The 7928-nt window shown below is 38.9% G+C and overlaps 1 pseudogene across 1 annotated transcript in view; it reads right to left on the minus strand.

The window, feature by feature from the left end:
* The window catches only part of LOC123723888 (signal transducer and activator of transcription 1-alpha/beta-like), a 28341-nt pseudogene that overhangs the window by 18674 nt on the left and 1739 nt on the right, over window positions 1-7928 (minus strand). The window contains exons 3-11 of the transcript XR_006759973.1: window positions 7471-7554; window positions 7227-7313; window positions 7030-7108; window positions 6839-6930; window positions 3165-3316; window positions 2893-3051; window positions 786-878; window positions 618-677; window positions 418-528 (exon numbers count right to left, since the gene is read on the minus strand). The product of XR_006759973.1 is annotated as a signal transducer and activator of transcription 1-alpha/beta-like (transcript). The remainder of the gene's footprint in view (window positions 1-417; window positions 529-617; window positions 678-785; window positions 879-2892; window positions 3052-3164; window positions 3317-6838; window positions 6931-7029; window positions 7109-7226; window positions 7314-7470; window positions 7555-7928) is intronic.

Below are 7928 nucleotides of genomic sequence, written 5' to 3' on the forward strand. Positions count from 1 at the left end.
CATCAACTACTGTAGATTCAGCTGCAGGCCGATATTTTCTTGAGAGGATGGTCAGGGTGCCCGAGCATAATTACAAATAATTTGTAGCCTACAAATTGACCGCAAGAAGCCCAAACAGATATCATATTTTACTATAACCATATCAAACCTTGCTTACATTTGTATACGGTCACATATATTTCTCTATAATGAGTGGAATACTTTGGAACAGACTTCCAAAATTAAAATCACTCGGAGCTGATTTGCTGGTATTTTTACAGTAATAAATAAATAATACAACTTGACCGCCAAATAAAATGACTGCCAGTTGGAGAACCCTGCTGTAAAGAGTGATGACATTGCAGGTCCAAATGGACAACTGGGACAAGTCATTCAGATTTAGTGCCCTGTATGCCATTTAAAATGGTGCTAGCTTACCAAATGGAAAAACTCTGCAGCCAGCTTCCATTTGACTCCTCCATATTCATAACTTTTGTGTTGGTACCCAATATGTTGAACTTACGAAACCCATTCTTTTCTGTAACGTCCCTGGAGAGAAAATAAAACGTGCATATAGTTATGTATTAACATCCCAAATTCAAGAGCAGGACAAAATAACACAACACTCATTTACTTACTTGTCAAACAAAGCTTTCACTTTGAGCTGATAGTTGAATTCCTGGAGCGTCACAAGAAATCTAGAGGAGAGGAAATACAAATTAAAACTCACCCAGGACTGTAAGGATCCATAGGAACTACAGATGGGAAGAACTACAGATGGGAGGTGCTGTTGTGTTTGTGCTGACCTGAGCTTGACAGTGAACTGCATCTTTGTCTGCAGCACCAGAGGTCTCTGTAGATGTGTGGGCATACAGGGCTGTCTCTCTACCACCAAGGAACTAAGACATCACAGAGACACAAGGAATTGTGAGGTGATATAGTGTATAGAGGCATAGAGACAACAACACTTAGGGTTCTACTTCCAGCTTATACATAATATATACAGTACCAGTCAAAAGTTTGGACACACCTACTCATTCAAGGGTTTTCTTTATTTTTACTATTTTCTACATTGTAGAATAATACTTAAGACATAACTATGAAAAAAGACATGGAATCATGTGGTAACCAAAAAAGTGTTAAACATAACAAAATATATTTTATATTTCAGATTCTTCAAAGTAGCCACCCTTTGTCTTGATGACAGCTTTGCACAAACTTGGCATTCTCTCAACCAGCTTCATGAGGTAGTCACCTGGAATGACTTTCAATTAACAGGTGTGCCTTCTTAAAAGTTAATTTGTGAAATTTCTTTCCTTCTTAATGCGTTTGAGCCAATCAGTTCTGTATACAGAATATAGCCCTATTTGGTAAAATACCACGCCCATATTATGGCAAACTGCTCAAATAAGCAAAGAGAAACGAAAGTCCATTACTTTAACAGTCAATACGGAACATTTCAAGAACTTTGAAAGTTTCTTCAAACGCAGTCGCAAAAACCATCAAGCGCTATGATGAAACTGGCTCTCATGAGGACCGCCACAGGAAAAGAAGACCCAGAGTTACCTCTGCTGCAGAGGATAAGTTCATTAGAGTTAACTTCATCTCAGATTGCAGCCCAAATAAATGCTTCACAGAGTTCAAAAAACGGACATTGCATTATTCAGAGGAGACTGCATGAATCAGGCCTTCATGGTCGAATTGCTGCAAAGAAACCATTACTAAAGGACACCAATAATAAGAAGAGACTTACTTGGGCCAAGAAACACAAGCAATGGACATTAGACAGGTGGACATCTGTCCTTTGGTCTGATGAGTCCAAATGTGCGATTTTTGGATCCAACTGCTATGTTTTTATGAGACAGAGTAGGTGAAAGTATGATCTCTGCATGTAGGAGGAGGTGTGATGGTGTGGGGGTGCTTTGCAGGTGACACTGTCAGTGATTTATTTTGAATTCAAGGGACACTTAACCAGCATGGCTACCACAGCATTCTGCAGCGATATCTGCCATCCCATCTGGTTTGTGCTTAGTGGGACTATCATTTGTTTTTCAACAGGACAATGACCCAGACTATTTGCATTGCCCCCCCCCTTTGACGCTGCTGCTATTCTGTTTATTTATGCATAGACATTTTAAATCTACCCTCAACTAACCGGTGCCCCCGCACATTGACTCTGTACCGGTAACCCCTGTATATAGCCTCGGTATTGTTATTTTACTACTGCTCTTAAATTATTTGTTATTTTTATTTCTTAATTTTTACTTATACATTTTTTACTTTACACGCATTTTTCTTAACTGCATTGTTGGTTAAGGGCTTGTAACTAAGTATTTCACTCTAAGGTTGCATTTCACTCTACCTGTTGTATTCGGCGCATGTGACAAATAAAATTTGTTTTGATTTGAAACACACCTCCAGGCTGTGTAAGGGCTATGTGACCAAGAAGGAGAGTGATGGAGTGCTGCCTCAGATGACCTGGCCTCCACAATCACCTGACCTCAACCCAATTGAGATGGTTTGCGATGAGTTGGACTGCAGAGTGAAGGAAAAGCAGCCAACAAGTGCTCAGCATATGTGGGAACTACTTCAAGACTGTTGGAAAAGCATTCCTTATGAAGCTAGTTGAGAGAATGCCAAGAGTGCAAAGCTGTCATCAAGGCAAAGGGGGGCTACTTTGAAGAATCTCAAATCTAAAATCTAAAATATATTTTTTGGTTACTACGATTCCATATTTTGATGTGTTCACTATTATAACACATGTAAAAATAAAAATAAATAAAAAAACCCTCTAATGAGTAGGTGTGTCCAAACTTTTGACTGGTACTGTATATAATTAATTTAAATGATTAAAATGGCAGCAAAAAACAAAGTGGGCCTTTAACAGTGGAATACAAGTGTGGTGTCACTCACTGTTCAAGGAGGTTCCGGAACAGTGCCAAGGCCCGCCCCTCCAGGAAGCCTTTCTGCTGTTTGATTGGGTCGTTGTCGTATGTGTACTTCTGCTCTAGTTCCTGGAGCTCCTTCAGCTGCTGCCTCACCTGCTGCAGGCTTTCTGCCACCGCTGTGAACCTACAGGGGAAGAAGAAGATGAATAAGAACAATACTTATTTGTTGGGTTCCTAAATTCATCTTTTTGCTTGATCAGACAAGAGATGCTCAAAAGAATGAACTAGTCTCCACACCAGTTCTGCAGTTGGTCCAGACATGTGTTGGGTGGTCCTCCAATACAGGAGCGCTGCTGCCTCTTCTTCCACTCAGGCAGCTCCTCTGAGATCAGGTCTGACTGGACCGCCTCGGCCATGTTGAGCACCTCCGCCAACTGGCCAACCACTTCCTGTGGAGGGAGACAACAACATACGTAGTTATTATTTACTCTATAACCGTCATTTACTTTTCAATATGAGCATGCTGGTTATAACTAGATAATACACTCTTAGTCATTCAGACAGACTATGATGATAAATGGTATTCTTAGCAGTGCTTGATGCATGATTATTCATGCTTTTTGTCATTGCATTTTTTTTTTTATTCACAGTACAATGTCACTGTTTAACCTCATCATGACTAGAGCTCGACCGATTATGCTTTTTCAACGCCGATACCGATTATTGGAGGACCCAAAAAAGCTGATACCGATTAAATCGGCTGATATATAAATAATGACAATTACAACAATACTGAATGAACGATGAACACTTATTTTAACTTAACCTGTCTGGGATAGGGGGCAGTATTTTCACGGCCGGATAAAAAAACGTACCCGATTTAAACTGGTTACTACTCTTGGCCAGAAACGAGAATATGCATATTATTAGTAGATTTGGACAGAAAACATTCTGAAGTTTCTAAAACTGTTTGAATGGTGTCTGAGTATAACAGAACTCATATGGCAGGCAAAGACATGAGAAAAAATTCCAAGCAGGAAGTGGCCTGTCTGAGAATTTGTAGTTCTTCTTTTGATTCTCTATCGAAACTACAGTATCTCTGGGGTTACGTAGCACTTTCTAAGGCTTCCATTGGCTCTCTAAAGCCTTCAGAAAGCGGATTGAGGCGTCTCCAGTCTCTGGGCAGAGTATAGTAGCTCAGTTTCTCAGTGGTCTGCCTGGTGACAAAGAGATTGGATATGCGCATTCACGCGACCACGCTGTTTTTTATTTTCCTCTTTGAATGAATACACTATTGTCCGGTTGGAATATTATAGCTATTTTACGAGAAAAATAGCATAAAAATTGATTTTAAACAGGGTTTGACATGCTTCTAAGTACGGCAATGGAACATTTTGAATTTTTTTGTCTCGAAATGCGCTCGCTACCCTTTGGATAGTGACCTGAACGCACGAACAAAACGGAGGTATTTGGACATAACTATGGATTATTTGGAACAAAAACAACATTTCTTGTGGAAGTAGCAGTCCTGGGAGTGCATTCTGACGAAGATCAGCAAAGGTAATACAATTTTTCTATTACTAATTCTGAGTTTAGTGTGCCCCGAAGTTGGCGGGTGTCAAAATAGCTAGCCGTGATGGCTGAGCTATGTACTCAGAATATTGCAAATTGTGCTTTCTCCGAAAAGCCATTTTAAAATCTGACATAGCGATTGCATAAAGGAGTTCTGTATCTATAATTCTTAAAATAATTGTTATGTATTTTGTCAACGTTTATGATGAGTAATTTAGCAAATTCACCGGAAGTTTTCGGTGGGGAAACATTTTCTGAACATCACACGCCAATGTAAAAAGCTGTTTTTTGATATAAATATGAACTTGTGTCACGTCCTGACCAGTATAGAGTATATTTGGTTATTGTAGTTTGGTCAGGACGTGGCAGAGGGTAGTTTATTTATGTATTACGGGTTTTTTTGGTCACTGGTTTATGTTTGTATTTCTATGGGTAGGTTCTAGGTTAGTTTTCTATGTGTAGGTTGGGTGCTGGACTCTCAATTGGAGGCAGGTGTTTCTAGTTGCCTCTGATTGGGAGTCCTATAAGTAGGTGTGTGTTTTGTTTGTTTACTTGTGGGTAGTTGTTTTTGCATTGCGCTGTATGCAAGTACCTAGCCTGTAAAACTGGCGGTCTCTTGTTTTTCCGTGTTCACGGTTAGTTAATAAATTATCATGATGAACATGCAACCCGCTGCGCCTTGGTCTTCTCTCCAGTACGACAACCGTGAGAACTTGATTGAACAAAACATGCATGTATTGTATAACATAATGTCCTAGAAGTATCATCTGATGAAGATCAAAGGTTAGTGCTTAATTTAGCTGTGTTTTGGGTTTCTGTGACATGCTTGCTTGGAAAATGGCTGTGTGATTATTTTGGGCTATGTACTCTCCTAACATAATCTAATGTTTTGCTTTTGCTGTAAAGCCTTTTTGAAATCGGACAATGTGGTTAGATTAACGAGAGTCTTATCTTTAAAATGGGGTAAAATAGTCGTATGTTTGAAATTATTGCATTTTTGAGGTTTTGTATTTCGCGCCACGCTGTTGAATAGAGTGGGACGGTCATGTCCCACCTAGCCCAGAGAGGTTAATACATCAATAAAATCTATTTAGTCTCAAATAAATAATGAAACATGTTCAAATTGGTTTAAATAATACAAAAACACAGCGTTGGAGAATAAAGTAAAAGTGCAATATGTGCCATGTAAAAAAGCTAACGTTTAAGTTCCTTGCTCAGAACATGAGAACATATGAAAGCTGGTGGTTCCTTATAACATGAGTCTTCAATATTCCCAGGTAAGAAGTTTTAGGCTGTAGTTATTATCGGAATTATGATGCGTCAACTATTTGTCTCTATACAATTTGTATTTCATATACCTTTGATTATTGGATGTTCTTATAGGTGCTTTAGTATGGCCAGCCTAATCTCGGGAGTTGATAGCACTGTGGATCAAGCATTGCTGAGAGCTGCTGGCAAACGCAGTAAAGTGCTGTTTGAATGAATGCTTATGAGCCTGCTGTTGCCTACCACCGCTCAGTCAGACTGCTCTATCAAATCATAGACACACAGAAATACGAGCCTTTGGTCATTAAAATGGTCGAATCCGGAAACGATCATTTCGAAAACAAAACGTTTATTCTTTCAGTGAAATACAGAACCGTTACGTATTTTATCAAACGGGTGGCATTCCTAAGTCTAAATATTGCTGTTACATTGCACAACCTTCAATGTTATGTCATAATTATGTAAAATTCTGGCAAATTAATTACGGTCTTTGTTAGGAAGAAATGGTGCGGCCAAAACTGTTGCATATACCCTGACTCTGCTTGCACTGAACGCAAGAGAAGTGACACAATTTCGCTAGTTAATACTGCCTGCTAACATGCATTTATTTTAACAAAATATGCAGGTTTAAAAAAAATATATTTCTGTGTATTGATTTTAATGAAGGCATTGATGTTTATGGTTAGGTACATTTGTGCAACGATTGTGCATTTTTCGCAAATGTGCTTTTGTTAAATCATCACCCGTTTGGCGAAGTAGGCTGTGATTCGATGATAAATTAACAGGCATGGCTTTGATTATACGCAATGCAGGACAAGCTAGTTAACCTAGTAAAATCATAAACCATGTGTAGTTAACTAGTGATTTTGTGAAGATTGATTTTTTTTTTTAGATAAGTTTAATGCTAGCTAGCAACTTACTTTGGCTCCTTGCAGTTACAAGGTCCTTTTGATGCTGCACTCGCGTAACAAGTGGTCAGCCTGCCACACAATCTCCTCGTGGATTGCAATGTAATCGGCCATAATCGGCATCCAAAAAGGCCAATTACCAATTGTTATGAAAACTTGAAATCGGCCCTAATTAAATCGGTCATGCCGATTAATCGGTCGACCTCTAATCATGACCCCTCTTACATTTCTCTTGTGTTTCAAGCTTAAGTTCATCTCTACAATCAGCAGCTTCTCGTATTCCAGCTGTTTGGGTGTCAGCCCGTTCATTTCATGTTCTAAAGTGGGAGAAGGAAAAACATTCACTTACTGGCAAAACCTGAAACACAGACCTGTAAATAAATGATCTATTACAGATTGAGAATAAAACCCCTCACCTCTGTTCTTAAGAGTATTTTCCTTAAAGTCATGCTCGTCTTGAAGGTATTCCAGAGACTTTATATTCTGATCCGCTTCCTAGCAAGTGAGATAGATGGCAAACCTGACATGCACGAACATGTTCTGCAAATCACTGATGGAATTGTTCCACCAGGGAACAATCAGCATAGAGTATACGATGGAAATGGTAACTCACCTGAACCTTGTTTTTCATGTCTTTGACTTTGTTGTCCAGCTTTTGCTTCTCCAGGACCATGCTGGTCTGTGTGTCTTCTCTGTCGATCTGAGAAGAAAATACTGTTCATTTAACTCTACAGTTAAAGCATGTAAACGCTCCAATATAGTTATGCATCATCTACAATATCTGACAGCATGGTTAGAGAGATGTGTGGTGATTTTATTAATTACAATGTATGTCAATACAAGTTCATGTAGGGCACCTCTATGCTTTTGGCAGCAGCCAGAATCCTCTGCTCCTCCTTCAGGTTTCTAGAGATGATCATGGCCATGTAAACAGGTTCCTCCTGAAATATTTCTAATGCTATTTATGATTTTAGATGACTCCAAAATGGCGGGTATCTGTATTGTAGATTTAGATGCACTATTGTAAAGTGGTTGTTCCACTGGATATTATAAGGTGAATGCACCAATTTGTAAGTCGCTCTGGATAAGAGCGTCTGCTAAATGTCTTAAATGTAATGTAAATGTAAAGTGGTCCTGTAAAAGTGGGTACTTTATTACTACAAACCCAAAAAACATTTACTGACATTCGGGTCATAAATTCCACATCAACTCAATCAAAATCAATATATTTCAGGAGTTAAAAGGGGAAATTAGCAACAGAATGTATAACTTCTAATTGATCATTCCTGTAACATACAAGCAATAAAGTATGGAA

This window comes from Salmo salar, chromosome ssa17 (genome assembly GCF_905237065.1).
Source record: "Salmo salar chromosome ssa17, Ssal_v3.1, whole genome shotgun sequence".
NCBI classification, from domain to species: domain Eukaryota; kingdom Metazoa; phylum Chordata; class Actinopteri; order Salmoniformes; family Salmonidae; genus Salmo; species Salmo salar.